Source organism: Armigeres subalbatus, chromosome 1, assembly GCF_024139115.2.
Source record: "Armigeres subalbatus isolate Guangzhou_Male chromosome 1, GZ_Asu_2, whole genome shotgun sequence".
Lineage (NCBI taxonomy): Eukaryota > Metazoa > Arthropoda > Insecta > Diptera > Culicidae > Armigeres > Armigeres subalbatus.
The window spans coordinates 7492196-7516178 of NC_085139.1; the positions used below are offsets into that span (position 1 = coordinate 7492196).

General features: G+C 40.0%; 1 protein-coding gene and 3 pseudogenes across 3 annotated transcripts in view; all 4 read right to left on the reverse strand.

Annotated features, from left to right (window-relative positions):
• The window catches only part of LOC134220658 (major royal jelly protein 1), a 248982-nt gene that overhangs the window by 84236 nt on the left and 140763 nt on the right, over nt 1-23983 (reverse strand). The window lies entirely within an intron of this gene.
• Nucleotides 6095-7179, reverse strand: LOC134220642 (actin-2, muscle-specific-like; annotated as a pseudogene).
• On the reverse strand, nt 9455-10572 carry LOC134212292 (uncharacterized; annotated as a pseudogene).
• LOC134220650 (uncharacterized) lies at nt 19263-20432 on the reverse strand (annotated as a pseudogene).

The window sequence follows — 23983 nt, forward strand, 5'->3', positions numbered from 1 at the left end:
AGTTATTGCACATGCCCTTCAAGATCTAGGCAAAACACTCTACAACCAGCCAGATTAGCAAAAATATCTTGAGATGTAGGTAGGATATGAATTGGGTATCAAGGCTTTGTTTATAGAAACTTTACATCTATCACGCGGTTTCGTTATTTTCTTCATTACTATGATGATGGGAGAATTCGCTAGTATCAACTGAAGTGATAACCTTTTCCTTCTCCAGTTTGTCTAAATAATCAGACACTTTTCCTTTAACCTGTAAGGCACTTATAGTCTTTCTATAAAATGGAGTTTCGTCCTTCATTATCAATTCTGCTTTAAATCCGTGATAGGTGTGGTGAAGCTTTTTGTAAATACACTTTTAAATTTGTTGTGTTGATTTGTAAAGAATTATTGAAAAAATGTCTCCAATTGGGGTAAAACATGTCCAGCCAAGTTCGACCAAAAAGCGGGTAAAAATCATTGTCACAATCTAAAACTAGGTGCTGCATTACGCCTCTCTACCGTTAATTTTTACAAAACCCTTGCTTCCCTTCAATTTTCAATTTTGCTCATTAACACATCAATGGTTCATTATATTTACTCAGTTTATCTTTAAAATTCAACGAATATTGTCTTTTACTCATAACAGACACAGACGCGCCACAATCGATCTCCATTTCAAACATTTTGCTCTATTTCCACTTGCCAAACAAGGGTTACTAATTTTGTTTATAGACGCTACCATCATACATTGAAGATTACCTGAGTCGCTGTCGTCGTCTTCGTCGATCCCTTGTTCGCATTCTTCCAGAAGCTCCGTAATGTGACGGTCAGCGGAGGTCGGTCTACTGATTCTACCAAATTGACTGCATCACGGTTAAGGTTCTTTAGCTTAAAGCACTTTTTACGGATGTGACCTTTGACCGCAAAAGTTGCAGGTCATTTATGAATAGTCTGGTCGTGTCCACTGTCTTTGTCTTCCACATATGCCCTCCTGGCTGCGAAATCCACCCGCGATCCTGGTTGCTGTGTTTGATGCAGCGCCTGAAGGTCGGAAACCTAATCGGCTTTTACTGGCCCTCACACTGTTGCCCCTTACATCGCTCCCAGAATCTTGGTATTCTGAGCCAAATCCATAGACCTTGCGTAACCTTGGCCGCCACTCCCAAGTGATCACTAGGTCCGTTGGCAACTGCTACCATAGCCGGATGTACCAAATTCGGTTGGTTGAGCAGTCCCATTGCACGAGCTACCTCCCAAGTAGTGATAATTTTTCCGCAATTGCAGGTTCAACTTGTCCTCGCCTCAGTAGGCGCTGCTAAGATTATTATCATTAATACCGGCAATAAGGCGATCGAGAATGGCGACCTCTTAAAATTCTGAAACCGCAGAATTTGCTTGAAGTTTCAGGTTTAAAATGAAGTCTTCCGTGGACTCATCTGGATTCTACTCTGGTACCAAATTTGCCTAGCCAGATCAGGATCCGTTTATCAGACGATTTTAGCTAGACACAATTGTCCAAAGTGCCTCTTCAAAGCTTCCCGGAAAAGAAGCTTCATTTCGGAATATTACTGGGCCACCTCAGGTGATAAAGAAGCCATGTTGATCATCTTCTTTCACCTTATTCACCCTGAAGAAATACTTCAATCGGGTGACCAATCGTTAAACGATGTTCCCCTACGGTAGGGTTCTAAGAGAAAGCTACACTAGAGCTCATTGTGCGAACTAATCAGCCGACCGACAATCAACAAAAGTTTTTTATTTTAAAAATGTAGAACAAAACACAAATTATTTCATAAAAATCCCATAATACCGTTTAAAACATTTTTCGTTTCAGCAATAAGCATTCACAGAACGTCATATAGTTCAAAATGGAATAAAAAGTAGACAAAAGAAATATCCATTAACTCTTTATAAATCACTTTGATTATCTAGTTGAAATAATTTATATTAGAAACGGGACAAAAAAGCGGACTACTCCTGTAGCCAGAAACCCTTTGCGCTTGCTTTTCTGTTCCTTCCTGTTGAACCTCGAAAACTGCAGTGAATAGAAGCAGACAAAATTTATCTCAAACCACTCCGTCTCCGTTGAGACCTATTTTGCGGAAAATCCAGGTTTACGCGCCTCACACGCTGCCAAAAACACCTTTATTCAATTAAAAAAAGCATTAATGCCGTGTTGAACAAAAGAATAAATGTCACAATGAAACATTTGTTTCATCTATGCGAATAAAAGATTTTTGTTTTTGGATCACCTTTATTTCCAACCATACAATGGAGTGTGAAAAGGCCTTTTCGTAAACTTACCACCGATTTTGCAAATCGAGCTTTGTCGTAAATCACCGAATAGAAAAGTTTTCTTTTTACGTTTTCTCAGCTACTCACTTTTACTTACGATTTAGCGTAGCGTCTTCGAATTTCGGAAGGTTGTTTGACTCTTGCCTCGTGGTTAGTGTATATCACCTCAATTCGCTTTCAACGGGCAACGCGCGGGCGAAATTGCTTTTCAGCGATAAATCACACCGTAACAGCTGATAGAAGGGTAACTACTTAGTTTCACTTTATGCAAACGCGAAAAGTTACCTTATTTTTTTTTACTCGTCGCCACTTTTAAGAGGTGTATATGTAGCAAAAGGATTATTTGACTAACGAGGTGTAGATCCGAGTAACTATTAAAAGGCACCTGTTCGGTTAGGGGTTTCAGATCAGACTAACTTTTGTCTTTTATTTATCTCTTATTCGAGCCCTTCGACTAGTACGTTCGTCCGAACGGCGAACGTCAATGACAGAGCATAGGATGCAAAGTAAACATAACACAATGGACCAACTGTTTTCCTTCCAGTCGAAATCCTTCTACAATGATTTAGTTTTAACGGATTCAAGTCAGCTGTGTGCCGCCAGACATTCTAAATACTCACGCTCCTCTAATGTGAACGCGTACTATACACATGTGGAAGTGTTGACTTGAGAAATGGATTGCGAGTGATTTGACTATGCGTCCAATTTGGGAATCTCGAGCTCGTTCAGTAGCTAGGTTGCGAAGGCCGACGGAGGTCCTTCGTAGCTTAGTTGGTTAAAGCACCACTCTAGCGTATTGTAGGATCATGGGTTCGACTCTGATCACCTTCCTGTGACGTTTGAAATCTCACAAGAAGCCATTAACAATCCAATCAGCTCTACTTTTAATTATCATAGAGCTGATTGGGATTTATATAAAACGTATATCGATAGGAATTTTGATACTGATATTCCTCTCGATATCAAAAGTGATATTGAAAATGCTCTCGTATCTTTGACAAATTTAATTGTCGAAGCCAGAGGCATCGCAATTCTTAAATGGGAAATTAAATTCAACTCCATTATTGACGACGACGATGTTCATCTACGAAGGCAATAACAAAGACTCGCGATCCGCATTGAAGTTATTTAGCGATGTTTGCAAAATGAAATTAAAAACGTTTCACTAGAAATACCAAGTTTGAGAATAATCTCAAGTTGGATCCCAGTTCGAAACCCGGAAATTAACAAAATTCTTTAAAATCTCAAAAGCGAATTCAGCGCTTGAAGAGGGAAGTAAAATTTTATTTACAAATGGCGAAAAGGCTCAAAACTTGCTCAGCAGTTCGAGAGTGCCCATAATTTTAGTCTTTTCCATTAGCCAATTGAGGATCAGGTTACACGAGCTTCGAAGACATTCTCAATCAAGAGAATGTTTTTGACCCTTCGTTGGGAACTAATTTGAATGAAATGAGATCTATTATTAGAAAATTTTTATATGAAAGCCCGGTGATGATGGTATTTTCTATACCTTATCATAAAACTTTCTGAGAGCTCTTTATTCTTTTTGGTTAATTTGTTCAACAAATGTTTTCAATTGATACTTTCCAGATAAATGCAAAACGCCAAAGTGTTCCAATTTTGAAGGCGACAAAATAGCTGAAATTTCTAGCTATCCTTAATGTTTGCTTTCTTCAATAAGCAAACTGTTTGAAAAGAATCTTTAAATAGAATGATGGTTCATATTAATGAGAATTCTATTTTTGCCGATGAGAATTTGGTTTTCGCAGGGCATTAACTACCACAGTTAAGAGTTACGAATTTAAGTCGACTCAATAAATCTGAAGGATATTCGACTGAGTGCTCTTCTTGATATAGAGAAAGCACTTTTGGCATAAAAGTTTGATTGTAAAATTGATGAATTTTAATTTTCCTCTGTACATTATTAAACTGATCCAAAATTATTCATCAGATCGCTCACTGCAGTTAAACTATCAGAATTCTATATCTGATAGATTACCTGTAAGAGCTGGTGTTCCCCAAGGCAGCATAGTGGGGCACATATTGTATAACATTTTTATTTCTTACTTAAATCAGGTAAGGTGTCAAAAATCTTTGTGCAGATGACATAGGTCTCTTAACCAAAGGGCGAAGCCTTCGTGTCATTGTGTAGATTGCAAAACATGTTTGGATATTTTCTCCTTACTTGCAAAATGAAAATTTCCCGAATGCTTTCAAAACTCAGCTTATAATTTTCCCACATAAGCGGAGAGCTATTTAAACCTCTAGCAGACATATTGTCACTATGAATGGGGTTCCAATTAATTGGTTCAGGAAGCTAAATATGACTTCTGCTAGATCAAAAATTTACTTTAAAATTCACATTGAAGGCATTCAAGCCAAATGTAACAAATATATGAAGTGTCTGTATCCACTTATAAACAGAAAATCAAAACTTTGTATTAAGGTGACTCGGGGAAGCACTACACACCTTGTTATTTTTCCTATATTTTGTCTCTTTCTGGCATTATCACCTCATAACTCTGAAGCGGCATATTTCGGTTTACAGTCGTTTGATGAAACTATAAATGTATCAGCATGTAGATTGGAATACACGCGCGCTGATACTTTTTCAAAACCATAATTGTTGTAGAAAAAAGATTCAATGATGAAAAATGACGATTTGATGATTGTTCGTGCTTCCCGTATCCCCTTAAGAACAAACTTTTGATTTACAAATTTTTAGACCAGCCATGTTGTATGCTGTGCCAATATGGACTAGTTGCTACTATACCAGAAAGAAGGCACTTCAGAGGATTCAAAATAAAATTTTGGAAATGATTCTGAAGTTGCCTCCGTGGTATAGTACCAATGAACTTCATAGAGTTTCTAATATTGAGACATTGCAAAATAATTTCCTATTTTAGACAAAAATCGTTGCAATCTTCCATTGTACCCTTAGTACAAATTAGGTTAAGTTTAGTTTAAGTTTAAAACATTGTAAGAAAACACGGAACACCTAGTCTAAAAAGATGAATGCATGTATTAGATAATTAGCAAATAAAATTAGTTAAAACAAAAGAATGTAAGTTAATGTGAATGATCTTTATTCTTTCTTCAACATGTCCGATGAGATCATTGTCACTGTACAAAACGGACAAGTTGAGCTTTTCCTATCATAACTAGACAAAAAAAGCATTTCAGCATTTTTTTACTATCAAGTCTATAGCATTGATTTCCATCAAGTTTATCGAGTTAGCTGCTAATCGCAATTCGTCTGCGCAGTATCGAATAGTTGTCGTTTTTTTTGGCTGAGGCCAGTTGGTCTATTTAATTTGATCACGCGATAATGAAGCGAAAACTTGACACTTTATTTGTAGCTGACCGTCAATCCGTTTAGCGCATTGATCTATCTCCCTGGCATTTAACAGAAATCGAAAATTGTTGCTCTGGCTTTGATTTCGGATAGTAGAATATTGAAAAGAAACACGCTCCAGTTTAAAAGATCAACAAATTTATTCCTCGTTTCGTAAATAAATAAGTATTTTGAATGTCAATAAATAAGATGATGGAGAACGAAGGGTGATACAATTCTATATGATAATTAAAATCAAATAGAGGATGCGCACTAATTAGCACGAATCTCGGACTCTGGAAGGTATGAGAGGCGTAACTTACTCAATTTGGAAAAGTCAAATTCTAAAGCACGATGAAAGTATAAGGCGTTTGAGACAATTCGATACGTTCGAACAGAAGAGTAATTTTCGCAAATATTTTGACCATTAAAGCTATCGTAGTACAATTAAAACTGTTTGTGGCATTGTCCAGGTGGAAGCGCAGCTTAGAAGCACTTGTGCATGATCGGGGCCGGATTCGTCGTATTCCTGCTTTGAGATCCACATCTGCTGGAAGGTCGATAGGGAGGCCAGGATCGATCCACCGATCCAGACGGAGATTTACGCTCTGGTGGGGCGATGATTTTGATCTTGATGGTGGACGGGCGAGGCGGTGATTTCTTCTGCATGCGATCGGCAATACCAGGGTACATGTGGTACCGCCGGACATCACGATGTTGGCGTACAGATCCTTACGGATATCGACGTCGCATTTCATGATAGAATTGTAGACGGTTTCGTGGATGCCGCGATTCCATACCAGGAAGGATGGCTGGAGAGAGATTCTGGGCACGGAAACGCTCGTTGCCGATGGTGATGACTTGTCCGTCAGGGAGTTCAGGATTTTCCAGTGCAGTGGAAGCGGCAGCAGTGGCCATTTCCTGTTCAAAGTCAGAGCGACGTAGCATAGTTTTTCCTTGATGTCACGAACGATTTCACGTTCGGCAGTGGTGGTGAGTAGCCGCGTTCGGTCAGGATTTTCATCAGGTAATCGGTGAGATCGCGACCAGCCAAATCCAGACGCGGATGCGAGTAAACGTAGCCTTCGAGATTGGGAAGTGTGATGACACCATCTCCGGAGTCAGCACAATACCGGTGGTACGACCAGAGGCGTATGGGACAGCACGGCCTGGATGGCGACGTACATGGCTGCGAGTTGAAGGTTTCGAACATGATCTGAGTCATTTTTCGCGATTAGCCTTCGGGTTCAGTGGGGCTTCTGTCAACAGAACGGGTGTGCTCCTCAGGGGCCACGAAGTTCATTGTAGAACGATGATGCCAGATCTTCTCCATGTCGTCCCAGTTGGTGATGATGCCGTGCTCGATCGGTACTCAGGGTCAGGATACCACGTTTGCTCTGGGCTTCGCGCCGACGTAGGAGTCCTTCTGGCCCATACCGACCATCACACCCTGGTGCCGGGGCGACCGACAACGAGGGAACACGGCACGCGGCGCATCGTCACCGGCGAATCCGGCCTTACATACGAACCGTTGTCAACGACCGGCGGCTAACATCGTCGTCACACATTCTGCTGGTTGTGGTGGGTTAACTGCGTGGGAAAATGCAGAAAGGAAATGGAAAATTGTATTATTGCCATCTTATAGATGAAGTGGTCAATCTTTATGTTGAGATTGGAGAGAGAGAGAGAGGGATCTACATGATTTTATGTTGTCATAATTTGAATCGGTTTTGACTCTTTTTATCAACTTTTCAAACAAGTGATCAGTTCTGCTGAACGAAATAATGTACCACTATACCGCTGGAAATAAGTATAAAGACAAGCATGATTTTCATTTATTTCCATCATGTTTGAGCATCGAAATCTCGATTCAGGCGATTTGATTTGTCTAAAATTTTACTAGGCACCTGTTTTCAACTTGAACTATCGGGTTTTGAGTGAATTGTATATATCTTTATTGATTTTGACCTTCGAATGTGGAAATAATTATAAAGACACCACTTTTATATGAGGCTCCATACAACAGAACTGTATTTCTAACAGAAACGCGTATAAGCAGAATATATGCATAAATGCAGCATTCATTGAATAAGAATTCAAGTCATTTTAGCCTGCTGGCAAAAAATTAACCCAATCGAATGGCTAAGAATCGAGATATTAAACTCCCAACAGGGCCAATTTGTATGGAAACCGAGTCTGTATTTATACTTATTTCCATCAGTGTATCACATTGGTCAGAATCGTTCCGATGCTGTAGTCTTTGTTCAAACGAAGAAGAAAACACAGTGTAAAAAAACCCTACTGTTTATCAATACAGATCGATTCTTATTCTGGCGTTCGGTTGATTACATTCGAAGGCTACCATGTCAAAAAGATTTTTTTATTATTTTCTCGGTATAAAGTGAGAAGTCACCAAACTTAATAACGCTAACTACGCTGATGCTGCCTTTATCGCAGTTAGCCAAGACACCAACCTTATATGGTGCTTATATGGTTCGATGAATCATTTTCTTCATAACTTTCAAACGCAACGGTGAAAAGTAATCAAAATCAATTGTGATCAAATCAAGCTCTATCTGGTAAAAGGGCGAATGTCGCAAGAGAGAATTCTCCGCGACCCTCCTCTTTAAATAAAAGTGACAAGAGATTTCACTCAGACTGCAAGTTCGCATTGTTTTCTATCATGGAGATGATAAACCAAAAGAAATCCTCTGCTTGTCACTTTTATAAAGAGGAAGTCGGCGAAGAGAATCCTCTTGCGACATTCGCTCTTATTCAGATAGAGCTGAAAAGCTTGCCCTGGTTAATTGACTGCTTCAATAGTCCATATTTAATATTTAAAGCACCCGAAACATGGCGATAGTGCACAAGACTTTCCTTCGTACCGTTATTTACACCACATCCAATGATACTCGAGTTTTCGTGCATTTTTATTACTTCAAGTATAAAATGTAGTATACTTTTCAATACGATTTTCTCAATGGAAGATATATGGCTCGTCACGGTGTTCAAATTGGAACCACTTCAACGTCGTTCACAAGTCGGAAACACATGCTCTGCTCGACGTCGACACTGCTATAAACCCATAGTTATCTCATTGAAGTTTACAATCATCCAACCAGCAGCGATAGCACCAACAGATAGCCATTGGCAATTGCGCACGAATCTTGGAATCATCGTCGCTGATAAACAATCAATACCCTACCACAAGACAATCAGCGTAATCGCACTTCGCAATAATCAATTGACCCAAAACGAATCACGGAATCCTTTTCCACCCAAACGAATCGCGGCCACGATGCCCTATAGTGCTCACCTTTGCAGTTCAAACTTTCGACAAACACGAGGCTTTCTTCCCGACTGGGCTGGATTCAATGTTCTGTTCTTGCGAGGACACAACTCGACAGATCTCCGGTACACTACTGGCTAATTGGATTTATAATAATCCAATATTTATACCACCACGTTGGCCGTTGGCGTCGCGGTGCCCACTGGACGACGACAACGAGCTGCCGGGCGTGCGCGATTTTTCGTTTTTGGCGGCGCGCGCCCCGACCTCATCCCAAATACGGATGGGAGAGAAAATCGGCATATTTCCCGACGCGCGTACGAGAATATTGAAAACGGTCGAAATTTTCCCAAGATGCTCGAGAATCAGCAGACTTACTCGTGTTCACCTATTTCATTTCGAGTCGTTATCTGATGTACGCGGGGATAAACGAAACCATCTGAATTGTTTTAGATTGATTAGAATCGGACACTGGAGTGTTCAAGGCTTCCTATATGGCGTGATTAGTCTATAGTTTTATTATCGAATTTTTTATCAGTTGTATAACAGGATGATACTTAGAAGCACTTGGGTGAACGATTCCGGGTCCGGATTCTCATTCCTGTTTTGAGATCACATCTGCTGGAAGGTGGAAGTGATGCCAGGATCGATCCGCCGATCCAGACGAGTATTTGCGTTCTGGCGGGGCGACGATCTTGACCTGATCGAAGGCGGAGCGAGCGTTGACAGTTCGCGCTCACGATCAGCGATTCCGGCGAAATGGTAGATCCACCGGACAGGACGGTATTGGCGAATAAATCCTTACGGATGTCGACATCACACTTCTTAATCGAGTTGAACACCGTTTCAGAACGCCAACGGTTTCCATTCCGATGAAGGATGCTGGAATAGAGTTTGGCGGAACCGTTCGTTACCAATGGTGATAACCTGTCCGTCCGGCAGTTCATAGGACTTCTCCAAGCTGGACGAGGTAGCAGCAGTTGCCATCTCCTGTTCAAAGTCTAGGGCGACGTAGCAAAGCTTTTCCTTGATGTCACGAACGATTTCGCGCTCGGCGGTGGTCGTAAAAGTGTAGCCACGTTCGGTCAAGATGGTCATCAAGTAATCGGTCAGATCACGACCAGCCAGATCCAAACGCAGGATGGCGTGTGGCAGGGGCATAACCTTCGTAGAATCGGCACAGTGTGGAGACACCATCTCCAGAGTCGAACAATACCTACAGAAAAAATAATCACATCAAACTCAAACATAAACCTTATTTTTTCAAAAGCCTTACCAGTCGTACGACCAGAAGCATACAAGTAGCACAGCCTGGATGGCAACATACATCGCTGGCGTGTTGAAGGTCTCGAACATGATCTGAGTCATCTCTCGCGGTTAGCCTTGGGGTTCAGTGGTGCTCCGTCAACAGGACGGATGTCTCTCGCCACACGCAGCTCGTTATAGAACGTGGTGCCAGATTTCTCCATGTCGTCCCAGTTCGAAACGATTCCGTGCTCGATCGGGTACTTCAGGTCAAGATAGCGCTTGCTCTGGGCCTATCGCCCACGTAGGAGTCCTTCTGGCCCATACCGACCATCACACCCTGGCGGGGCACGGCCCACGATCGAGGGAACACGGCACGAGGTGCATCGTCACCGGCGAATCCGGCCTTGCACATTCCGGATCCATTGTCGATGACCAACGCGGCAATCTCTTCGTCGCCATTTTGTTCGATTAACAGAGAGCAATTCCAAGCCCAAGGTTCACTTCAAAGTCGACTAAAGCACGTCCCAGCGATTGATTGGTCATTTATAGTTTATAGATAAGATTCGAGGTTTTTATCAGTTTCAACGGGACCAATTGTATATGTGCCCCTTGCTGATTAGAATCGCAAGACAAAAAATAATGGAACTCGGAGACGCTCAACTTAGCTCAACTGTGATCACAATACTCATTTTTGGTTATTTGCAAAGCAGGCATACGAGTAACCGCGAGTCAGCGGATTTTCGTCTGTTGCTTGTATTTGGATGGGAACGGCTGAATTTCGACACGTGGGTGGACGATTCGCGCTCACGTTTCTTACCGTATCTGGAGCGATTTGGTCTTGAATCGGCGTTTGGTGGTGTCGAAAATAGTTAATGCTGAGTAATGCGTTCACACGGTAATGTAACGTTATTTGTCAAATTTATCTCGGTTTAGCTTATTCACTTGGTAAGATATGGCTTGTATGAAAATTACAGATATTAATAAGAATAAATCAATGAGATACATTCTCATTTGTTTTGTTTCTTCATGAATATTTTGGTCGTATTTCTGCAAATTTTTGGAGACACTCTTTTTGGAATTGCATTTGATGGTGTATTCGGTCCCATTATTCTTGGGCTCACTGGTGACTGCCGAAATACCAGCAGAGAAATTCGGAGACGTATAGTGGCTGGAAATTGTACGTACTTTGGACTCCGCAAGACGCTCCGATCGAATAGAGTTCGCCGCCGTACCAAACTGACAATCTACAAACGCTCATTAGACCGGTAGTCCTCTACGGACACGAGACCTGGACGATGCTCGTGGAGGACCAACGCGCACTTGGAGTTTTTGAAAGGAAAGTGCTGCGTACCATCTATGGTGAGGTGCAGATGGCGGACTGAACGTGGATGAGGCGAATGAACCACGAGTTGCATGCGCTGGGAGAACCATCTCGTCTTACACCGCGAAAATCGGACGACTGAGGAGGCCGGCACGTAGCCAGAATGTCGACAGTAACCCGGTGACAATGGTTCTCGACAACGATCCGACGGGAACAAGAAGGCGAGGTGCGCAACGGGCAAGGTGGATCGATCAGGTGGAAGATGACTTGCGGACCCTCCGTAGACTGTGTGGTTGGTGACGTGTAGCCGTGGACCGAGCCGAATGGAGAAGACTCTTATAATATATAAATATATATAATAACTTATATTATAACGCACAGGCCACTTCGGCCTTAGTCTGAATAAATAATAATAATCGGTCCCATTGTTTGTTATTGAAAATTGGACTGATCAGACATAGCATTACGGAATTGTTGCAAAATCATTGTTTTTCACAATAAAAATCAAAAATGAATACCGAGGAGTCAGACAAGGAATTGCCACCGTTTTTTTTTCAAAAACGATGCACAATGGGGAAATCGATTTCAAAGGTGGAAAAATTGATAACTTCTCTACGAACAATTACAGAAGGGATCTAGAGCTTATTCAGAAGAATTTTGCAAAGAATTCAGTAGGCGTTTCATGGACGTGGAACGCTTCTGTATTAGTTGAGCTCGTTTTGCCCTAATCCTATATCACGAGTTTCCAAGCTATTTGTCATTTTATCTTTAAGTCATTGTTCTAAAATTGTGATCTCTTCACTGTGGATCCAGAAGGCACTAAATATATTTGTTGGTAAAGTTGGAAATTTAGGATTTTGGGGTCAAATAAGCATCAAAGTGCATTTTATGTGCTATTCATATTGTAAAAAATAGTAATATTTACAGATAAGTGTTGATATTATTGTCCCAAAGTGTAGAACAGATATTGACAAATGTTTGCTAACGAAAATTAATGAAATAAATCGTTTCACAAATGTTTTATTTGGTTATTTGTTGAGTAAAAACGATTTTAAAACTTTTGAATAGCAACGATGCCAAACATTTCCAAACCATACCCGATAGCACTACTAGACAAGAATAGTCATATGTTGAGTCTTGATGTGATCATAGATAGGAGGTGATGGGAGATACTTTTTCTACTCTTTTGCCCAAATTCCTATAAAATAATAACGCTCAATGATTTCGAGCAAGGAAATGATGTAGTAATGTTAATTTAGTCGATATTTTCCAATGATATAATGAAAATAATCAAATAATCATATAATTCATTAAAAATATTGAATTATAGGATTTAGGGTCATACAGCTCTCATTTAATGATTTATTCAAAATAGGATAACATTTTCAAAGACACATGAAGATTGAGGGCTTATTCGAAAGGCAGTTTTCAAGAAATTCAGTGAGAAATGTTTAGACGTGAGACACTTCTGTATGTAGTTATTAAGCTGTTTGCCTCAATGTCGCATACAACACAGTTTATCATATTTTCGTGCTTTTATCTTCAAGTATTGTACTAAAGATGTGTTCTCTCTTCATTATAGATCCATACATAGCACTATACATATTTTGTTGGTAAAAGTTGGAAATTCAAGATTTTAGGTCAAATAACTATTAAATTGCACTTAACGTGAACTTTTCATGTATTCTGTAAAAATAATATTAGTATTCTCCCAAAATGTTCTACAGATATTGATAAATGTTTGGAAACAAAACTAATGAAGTCAGTGTCGCAAGTGTTTTGTTTGTGATTTATTAGGTAAAACACGATTTTTAAATGCTTCTGAAAAGTGCGATGCCAATCATTCCCAAACACTACCTGTTGCACAACTAGATAAGAGTAAATATGTTAGTCGATGTGACAATAGATAGGAGTAAATAGAAATATTCTTTTCTAATAACTTTCACAAATTCCCTTATAAAATAATATAGCTCAATGATTCTGGTAAGAAATGATGGAGTAACATTGATGCTGTAGATTTCTAAAATTGACCATATTTAGAGCTACTTCAATACTCACATGTTTTAAACCACCGTATAATAACCTTAAATGATCATTTGACGTAATATAGTGCAAAATGATTTCTTGGTATTATTATTTTTACAGAATACATGAAAAGTTCAGTTAGGTGCAATTTATACTTATTTGACCGCAAAATCCTTAAATTTCCAACTTTTACCAACAAAATATGTATAGTGCTATGTATGGATCTTTAATGAAGAGGAGAACACATCTTTAGTACAATACTTGGAAGAATAAAAGCACGAAAAATATGATAAACGTGATTATGCGACATTGGGCAAAACGAGCTTAATAATACATACAGAAGTGTCTCACGTCTATAAAACATTTCTACTGAATTTCTGAAAACCCTTTCGAATAAGCCCTTAATCTTCTATGTGTCGTCTGTGAAAAATGTTATCCTATTTTGAATAAAAATTACATTAAATGAGCTGTATGACCTAAATCCCTATAATCAATATTTTTAATGAATTATATGATTATTTTTATTTTAATTATATCACTAGAAAATATCAATTAAATTAAATTACTACATCATTTTCTTTCTCAGAATCATTGAGCTTTATTATTTTATAGAATTTGGGCAAAAGGTAAGAAAAGAGTATCTCCCATCACCTCCTATCTGACCACATCAAGACTCATAACATATGACTATTCTAGTAGTGCTATCGGGTTTGGTTTGGAAATGTTTCATGTTGCTATTCAAAAGTTTTAAAATCGTTTTTACCAAAAAATAACCAAATTAAACATTTGTGAAACGAACATTAATTTTCGTTCAGTAAACATTTGTCATATCTGTTCCACTTTGGACAATAATATCAACACTTATCTGTTAATATTACTATATTTACAGAATATATGAAAATTGCAATAAAATGCACTTTGATGTTATTTGACCCCAAAATCCCTTAAATTTCCAACTTTACCAACAAAATATATTTAGTGCCCTTCTATGGATCCACAGTGAAGAGATAAACACAATTTTAGAACAATGTCTTAAAGATAAAATGACAAATCGTTTGAAACTCGCGATATATGGGGCATTAGGGCAAAGAGCTCAATAACTACATACCGAAGCGTTTCGTCCATAAACAGCAATCTCAATCGCAAAATTCCTTCGAATAAGCTCGATCTTTTCTAAGTTGTTCGAAGAAAGTTATCAATTTTTTCCAATTTGAAATCGGATTTCCATTGTGCGATGGCAATTCTTGTCTGACTCCTCGGTATCTTGTAAAATAAGTGTCGCTCATAATCCTCTCCTAATTTCAAATATATTGTAAGTAAGTGGCAGTCATCATCTAGGTTAAAGAAACTCTTAAGCATGTTCAGTGAGAATGGCTTTCTAATCCCAATAGGACTATTGAATTTGTATCGCAATGCATATTTGTTGCTTCTGTTACTGAGAAAATAAAGCTAGCCTAAGCTGTCCTTTCTTCTTTTTATTTGAAATTTTCCATTCCAGAAGGATTTTCCTTATTTTTCGACGTAGGATAAGTCAGTTGAAATTGGAGGGTCATTCTGCACATTCAAATTTGAGACCGTCAACAAAAGTGGTCAGGAGTATGGGTTCATGTTCATAACTCATCCATCTTTCAACCAATTTTGAGATTTTGTATCAATCGATCGATGAACTTTTCAAGATGTTGCTTAACTATTATAAAAAGGGTTCAAACGTAATCTATTGAAACATTGAATTTCCCTAGCAGCGCAATCCAGTTCGATTTGGTTGAAGCAACAATATGGGACTAAATTCGGTGCTATGGGTCACAAGAACTTTGTTCAACATTATGTGCGCTCGGCTTCGTCAGGCACGGAGCGGACATAGTACTGTCGCAACGATGACGCTGTGAATCGCCCATAGATGATGATATGAGATGATGATGATGATGATGATGATGATGATGATGATGATGATGATGATGATGATGATGATGATGATGATGATGATGATGATGATGATGATGATGATGATGATGATGATGATGATGATGATGATGATGATGATGATGATGAGATGATGATGATGATGATGATGATGATGATGATGATGATGATGATGATGATGATGATGATGAGATGATGATGATGATGATGATGATGATGATGATGATGATGATGATGATGATGATGATGATGATGATGATGATGATGATGATGATGATGATGATGAGATGATGATGATGATGATGATGAGAGATGATGATGATGATGATGATTGATGATGATGATGATGATGAGATGATGATGATAGATGATGAGATGATGATGATGATGATGATGTATGATGATGATGATGATGAATGATTGATGAGTGATGAGATGATGATGATATGATGATGATGATGATGATGATGATGATGATGAGATGATGATGATGATGATGATGATGATGATGATGATGATGATGATGATGATGATGATGAGATGATGAGATGATGATGATGATGATGATGATGATGATATGATGATGATGATGATGATGATGATGATGATGATAGATGATGATGATGATGATGATGATGATGATGATGATGATGATGATGATGATGATGATGATGATGATGATGATGATGATGATGATGATGATGATGATGATGATGATGATGATGATGATGATGATGATGATGATGATGATGATGATGATGATGATGATGATGATGATGATGATGATGATGATGATGATGATGATGATGAGATGATGATGATGATGATGATGATGATGATGATGATGATGATGATGATGATGATGATGATGATGTATGATGATGATGATGATGATGATGATGATGATGATGATGATGATGATGATGATGATGATGATGATGATGATGATGATGATGATGATGATGATGATGATGATGATGATGATGATGATGATGATGATGATGATGATGATGATGATGATGATGGTGATGATGATGATGATGATGATGATGAGATGATGATGATGATGATGATGATGATGATGATGATGATGATGATGATGATGATGATGATGATGATGATGATGATGATGATGATGATGATGATGATGATGAGATGATGATGATGATGATGATGATGATGATGATGATGATGATGATGATGATGATGATGATGATGATGATGGACCGGAAGCTCCGAAGCCCTGGAAGCCTCCTTCAAGAGGCCCGGAAGCCCCTTCAAGAGGCCGGTGCTCCTTCAAGAGGCTCGAAGCCTCCTTCAAGAGGCCCGGAAGCCTCCTTTCAAGAGGTCCTAGCCTCCCTTCAAGAGGCTCAGCCTCCTTTCAAGAGGCCTGGCCTCCTTCAAGAGGCCTGAACCTCCTTCAAGAGGGCTCTCAGAAGCCCTTCGAGGGCCGAAGCCCCTTCAAGAGGGCTCGGAAGCCTCCTTTCAAGAGGCCAGCCTCCTTCAAGATGGGCTCGGAAGCCCTTCAAGAGGGCCTGGAAGCCTCCTTCAAGAGGGCCTGGAAGCCCCTTCGAGGGCTCGGCTCCTTCAAGAGGGCTCAAGCGCTCCTTTCAAGAGGGCTCGAAGCCTCCTTTCAAGAGGGCTCGAAGCCTCCTTCAAGAGGCTCGGAAGTCTCCTTCAAGAGGGCCTCGAAGCCTCCTTCAAGAGGGCTCAAGCCCTTCGAGAGGCCGGAAGCCCCTTTCAGAGGCCTGAAGTCCCTTTCAAGAGGCTCGGAAGGCTCGCAGATATGTAGACAATTCCGCATTTTTCAAGCTTAGATCTACAATACCAATACTTTTTTTGATCAGAAAGCAACTCGACATCAATTCTAACTTTGACAGACTTTTGTCCAATATCGACTAGGCATTTATCTAATAGAACATGCTTCAAACCTCATTAACTCAATGTTTTCCTATAAATACCACGGAGAATTTGAGGATCGTGAATTGCAGAAAACTGTAAAAATAATGCCTCTAGGGAGCGCCTAAAGAAGTAAGAAGGTTCTAAACGAGCTGAAAATCAGTATAGCTGCTGGGAAGAAAAGATCCCGGTCGAGCTTCTCAAACACGGAAGTGATCAGCTGCATCAATCAATCCACCACATTATCCAGAAAATATGGAGGATGAAGAACTACCTGCCGGCTGGTTGGAAAGCCTCATATGCCCAATCTATAAGAAAGGGCACAGACTAGAGTGTGCCATTTACAGAGGGATCACCCTTCTAAACTCGGCGTACAAAATCCTATCGCGTATCCTGTTTAACAGATTGAGACCGCTTGAGGAGTCCTTCGTCGGTGAATATCAAGCAGGTTTACGTGAGGGCCGATCAATGACGGATGATCTTTGGTAAATTCCGGGAGTACAACTTGCAGACTCACCATCTGTTCATTGATTTCGAAGCAGCGTACGATTCAGTGAAAAAATGAGCTGTGGCAGATAATGTCTGAACATGGTTTCCGGCGAAACCGATTAGACTGGTACGTGCAACGCTGGATGGCTCGAAATCAAGATCCGGATTGCAGACGAAGTGTCAACCCGTTTGTGACCTTAGACGGATTGAAGCAGGGTTATACTCTTCGAATTTATTGTTCAACATTGCATCGAGAGCGCTATTAGTCGATCTGGCGTGCAGAGAAACGGCAGTAACATCACACGGTTGCATATGCTCCAGGGCTTTGCGGACGACATCAACCCAATTGGAATCGATCGCAGAGTAGTGAAGGCTTTGTCCTACTGAAGAGGGAAGTGGCGAGGATAGGCTCAACCATTAACTCTACCAAGACAAAGTACATGGTGGCAAGTAGAGATAGGGAAGACCAGTGGTGTTGGTGCTGTGGATGTGTTTGATGCTGTTTACCTGCAACGCTTGTGACATGTGACAATACCGTTTCCCGTGAAGGAAAAGACGTATTGTTGCTGCGAATAGGGCCTTTTACAAATTAGTAACAAGCTTAGGTCCCGCAACATGCAGACGGAAACGAAATTTATTTATAATGAATCATGAGCTGTATCAAGTATATAAAGAAGACAATATTATGAATCGTATAAAATATGGCAGCTTTAGGGGGTCACTTAGTGCTAATATGGAAGAAAGAAGGAAAACAATATCCAACAGAGAACCAGATAGGGACCGGCGACTTGTGGAAAGCCAGAACACGCTGGCTGCACGCGTGAATCTGGACCTGGGGACCCTGAACGTTCGTGGAAACTGAAGGATGAGCTGTATCAAGTATATAAGAAGACAATATTATGAATCGTATAAAATATGGCAGGCTTAGTGGGCAGGTCACTTAGTGCTAATGTGAAGAAAGAATAGCGAAAACAATATTCAACAGAGAACCAGATAGGGACCGCGACCGTGGAAAGCCACGAACACGCTGGCTGCACGCGGTGGAATCGGACCTGGGACCCTGAACGTTCGTGGAAACTGAAGAAACATCGCCCAAGACTGAGATTATGGAGCGCTACAATACGCCAGGCATAAGTGTATCGAGGCTGTAGCCAACCGGGAATCCAGGTAGGTAATGCCTCTAGGTGACAAAATAGAATCTATAAATGATGTCATCCCTACATGAATACCCGACAATTTTAAAATTATTCGAATAACTCGTCAATTAAGTGTAGTTATATCGTGGAAAAATGTACTCTATATCGAGTGACGTTATATACAGTTTACTTCATATCGGGGGTACGTTATATCGAAGATTACCTGTATATAATAGACTTTGATTCCAACTCAGGTTGGAACTCGCTAAAAACGAATTCGATAACACACATGAAAGCATGCTGTATTTCATGTAACATAATGTAAATCTAAAGACACTTGCGTTGCACAATGTCCAATCCAAACTCGTCATACTCTTCTCTGATCCACAGGTTTTGGTAACCGGCCAGCGATGCCAAATTTGAACCACCTCCAAGCCGAGTATATGCGTTGCGCAGGAGTAATCACCTTGATCTTAACTGCGTCCGGGGCTATAGCGCCTGTAGTTCTCGTTCCAACTCTTGGCCATTCCACCGAACATGGTGAACCACCGGAAAGCACCACATTGGCAAACAGTTCGTTCCGGACATCGATGTCGCACTATAATTGAATTTAATGCCTGATGAATGCCCGAAGTTTCTAAACCCACGAGTGACGGTTGAAAGAGAACCTCCGCACAGCGAAATCTCTCCTGTCCTACGGTGATGCTTCTGCCGTTGGGTAGAAAATACATTTCCGATGCCGTAGATATTTCCTTTTCAAAGTTAAGAGCCAGTACCCCAGCTTCTCCTTGATATTTCGAACTGTTTCGTTAGTCAGCGAGTTATTCTCTATCGGCTAGACAACTAGCCAAGTAATCTGTCAATCTGCTACCCCAATGGTTATTATTTCGATGGTTGTAAATGAATGTGACCCCTATCAATAGGGACAACATACGTTACGTCGTGTCCAAATCCAACAATTCCTGAAATGATTGTTTGAATTATATGGAAAACATCATATCAACGAGGTAATCTAATCACCTGATGTGCGTCCCGAAGCATATAAACTAAGTACTGCCTGATTTTCTGAGTACAGCTGCAGCTGAACGACTCGAACATGATTTGTGTCATCTTCGCGGTATGCCTTCGGATTGAGTGGTACGTCACCAGCAGGACCGGGTGTTCACTAATTGTCAATTGATCGTAGAATGTAATGCCAAATCTTTCCATGTTATCCCAATCGGTTATCCTACCGAGTTGTATTGGATTCACTAGCTTGGATGCTTCCAGGCTTCCCACGACCTCCTGCTCTTCGGCACTGGTACCGACGACCGTGGGAAACACAACCGCCGGTTCATTCTCTCCGGCCAAGCCAGCCTTGATCCATCCGGATCCATTATCGATGACAACTGCAGTTTCCAGCGGATCTAGCATCGTCAATTGAAGTAGGTTTTGTAGTTATTTGATTTATAGATTTTGCAAATGACTAACGACGACTGAGTGCGTTTGCCATCCATCCAGTGCGGTGGTCATTCATGTGGGGACATCGATAAGACAATAACGGCCTTATCACGCCGGTTATCTACGCTTTGTTTCGATCTGAATGTGTGCACGTAAACTCATGGGCGCATGGGACTGTTGCAACAATTGGGTAGTCAACAATTAAAATGGATTCTAAATTTCTAAGAAATCTTGGAAGTTCACTGCCGCCCAAAAATCTACATGTTTCAAAGTTGTGTTGCTGATACTGTTAGCAGATCCCGATCGATATGAATATAGAAGTTGTTGTGTAGTACGAATTTCATGAAATTATGAAAGCCCTAACAATTAAGATCATCAAACTAACCATAGGCGTCTTTTAAGTACTTGCTATCTCACACTTTCTCTGGTAGATCTAGAGGTTTGCGCCGCCGCGCCACGCCGGCATTTTTGTATCGGCGCGCTGCCGTTTGAAATTTGTCACGCCGTTGGTCTATAATTTTCCACTTGATTCAAAATTAAAAAAGGCCGCATAATTTTCCGTTAAAATAGGGCGATTTATTGAAATTTCCGATGATTTTCCGGCTTTGGCGTACCTAGCCCCGATGCCTAGGAGGGGCTATAGCCTTTCTCTATTTTCTTTTTGAGCTTCTTTTCAAAAATTCTCGAACATTTTACCACCTCATTAAGCTATCTTTATTGGTAATGTGATAAATACGGTCCAACCAGGTACCTAAGGTAATTGCGGATCAATCACACTCATCTATATTCATTTTTCTCAAGCATGTGCTTTGTGCTGTAGAAGTTGTGATATTGATAACAAAACATGATATTAACTTGTTTGAAAAAAGAGTAAACATAACTTGCGAAAATAATAAAAAATTGCATCGAAATATCATAAAAATATCAGGTTTTGCTATTAACAAGAACATCCCTAGTGACATTTTGGTTTTATGTTGGTTTTATAACACTCTTGTAGAGTAAATTTTGGTCTTTAAGAGCGTTATAGAACTTAAAATGTTACTTGGGATACCAATAACTCAATAACCAATAACTCGGTTTGTCCCGCACACTGAAAGGACAATATGTGACGGGTCACCGCCATGTTCCTTCCGGTAGGCAGTGGAAATTTTTGCATATTTCTATAAATATACTATCTACCTATCTCAAATGAAAAAAAAAAATGCAACATTCCTCCAGGCGGCATTTTCGGCCAAATTACAATTTCAGCCAAATAAACTGTTAGGGCAAACAACTTTTTCGGTCAAATTACCAATTCGGCCGAATGAGCCTTTCGGCTGTTTGTCGCTCTCCGCCAAATGTTATTTTCGGTCAAACCATTTCGACCTAATACCGTTTCGGACAAACGTTTAATTTGGCCTAATGGAGTTTGGCTAGACGATTTTTGGCCTAACATGTTATTCTTGACTTTCGGCCAAACAACAGGTAAGGCAGTTTGGCTGATAGCGACAAGGCCGAAAGGTGTTTGGCCGAATATGTCATTTGTCCGACAATTTTATTTAGCTGAAATGGACATACGGCCGAAAATGTCGTTCGGCTGACTGGCCATTTGACCGCAAAAGTCGTTTGGTCAAAAAGTTGTTTGGCCGAAATTGTCGTTTGTCAGGGAATGTTATTTGGCCAAACCGGTGGATATTCTTGACCATAGTACCCGTTCAGTAATCAACATTTGTTTGTTGGACCAACAACAATTTCGACCGAACAAAATTTTCGGCCTTATGATCTATTCGGCCAAACGACCGTTTCAGCTGAACGACGTGTTAGAGAAAAGGGTTTTTTCGACCAAATTACCAATTTGAAATTTTTGGCCGACCTGTTTTCCGTTGTATAACCGTTCCGAAGAATTTTCCATAGAATGCAAATTCCAATGAAAATTTCGACCAATTTGCCGTTGAAATCCAATTTTTATGTTAATGTCCACATTTCGATTTTCTGTGTGAATTTCGAAAAACACTTAACAGAAACTTTCCGTGGATTTTCCGAATATTTCCCTGTGGAAACTTGAAACAATTTTCCCAAGAAATTCCATAGTGCTTCCTTGGAAATTTCAAAGAATTCTCAAAACTTCAAAGTAGTAGCCATGGAAAATCCGAAAATAATTTTCAAATTAATACTTTGGAGAAGCTCAAAAAATTTTTCGGGAGAAGTGTATCAGATTTTTCCGTCGAAATTCAGAAGTTGAAGTCTTGAAAACATCGTGGAAAAATGCAGGAAAAAAATCCTCTAGGAACGAACGTAAAAAAACTCCACGCCGATTCACGCCGCCGCCGCCGCCAATTTTTGGACCGGCGCACACCTTAATCTCGTACACTGGGCTATATGTTCGCTCCAAAACCAATTTTTTTATAGAAGGCCCGGAGACCCAATCGACTCAGCTCGACGAATTGAGGTGATGTCTGTGTGTGTATGTGCGCAAAAAGTTGCAAATAGTGTCACTCATTTTTTTGGCACTTATCTTTAACCGATATGCTCGCCGATTCGACGCGGAATACAGTCCTATTGTTTCCTATTGAAAATTGGCCAGATCGGACTATGGGCTTCGGAGTTATGGCCAAAATACAAATTTATACGAAGGTTAGAAGTTATGTCTAAAATAATATTTTTTTATGTAAAAATCGCTGAAAAATGTCACTTCTTCAGGCACTTATCCTCGTCCGATTTGCTCGCATCAAATTGCATTCGACGAAGAATTCTGTCCCATTGTTTCCTATTGAAAATTTGCCCGATTGGACTATGTTATGGATCAATGGGGCTTCGTGGCCGTGCGGTTAGCGACGTCAATCATCTAGACGCATGTGCTTTGGAGTGTGGGTTCGATTCCTGTCATGGCAAGGAGAAAACTTTTCGTAAAGCTAAGAGCTCTCCACTGGTCCGCTGGGTGTTGTGTGAATGTCCTGTCCATTGTCTCATGCTAGTGTTCAGTCTGTGCGACCTCTGGTCGAAGACGGTGATTCTGTCTTTAAAAAAAAGTTATGGTCAAAATACACGTTTATACGAAAAAATCGCGTAAAAAATTTCACTCATTTTTGAGGTACTCATCCTCAACCGATTTGCTTGCAACCAGTTGCATTCGACGCAGAATCGTGTCCCATTGTCTTCTATTAAAAGTTTTATTAGAAGTTATGACCAAAATACTATTTATTGTAAAAAAGAGTGCACAAAAGTCTAGCTCACTTTTTTGGCACTTAGACTTCATCTATTCCAGAGTGTAAAATAATTGAAAATTTTTGGTGAAGTCTACACGTAAAAAATTTAATGTTATTTATTATTAAGATTTTTAATACTTTTTTGCCAAAGCAGGCGCTTAATGATATGTATAAGAAAAAACTTATACATCGCATTAGTCACATACATTCCGAAACTAATACTTTTCATTAACTTTTTAATGTTATTAGCTTTTTGATATGGGATCATTCATTAGGTGGCATAATGAAGAGTGAGTCGAATGAACGAATTGGTGGAGTAGTCGTCTTACTATGTCATTGTATGTTTTGAATATTCATGCGATGTTTGTCAAAATTCGGACCGAAGTTGCTTCATGAAGATGCATATTTTAGGCTCTGATCTAT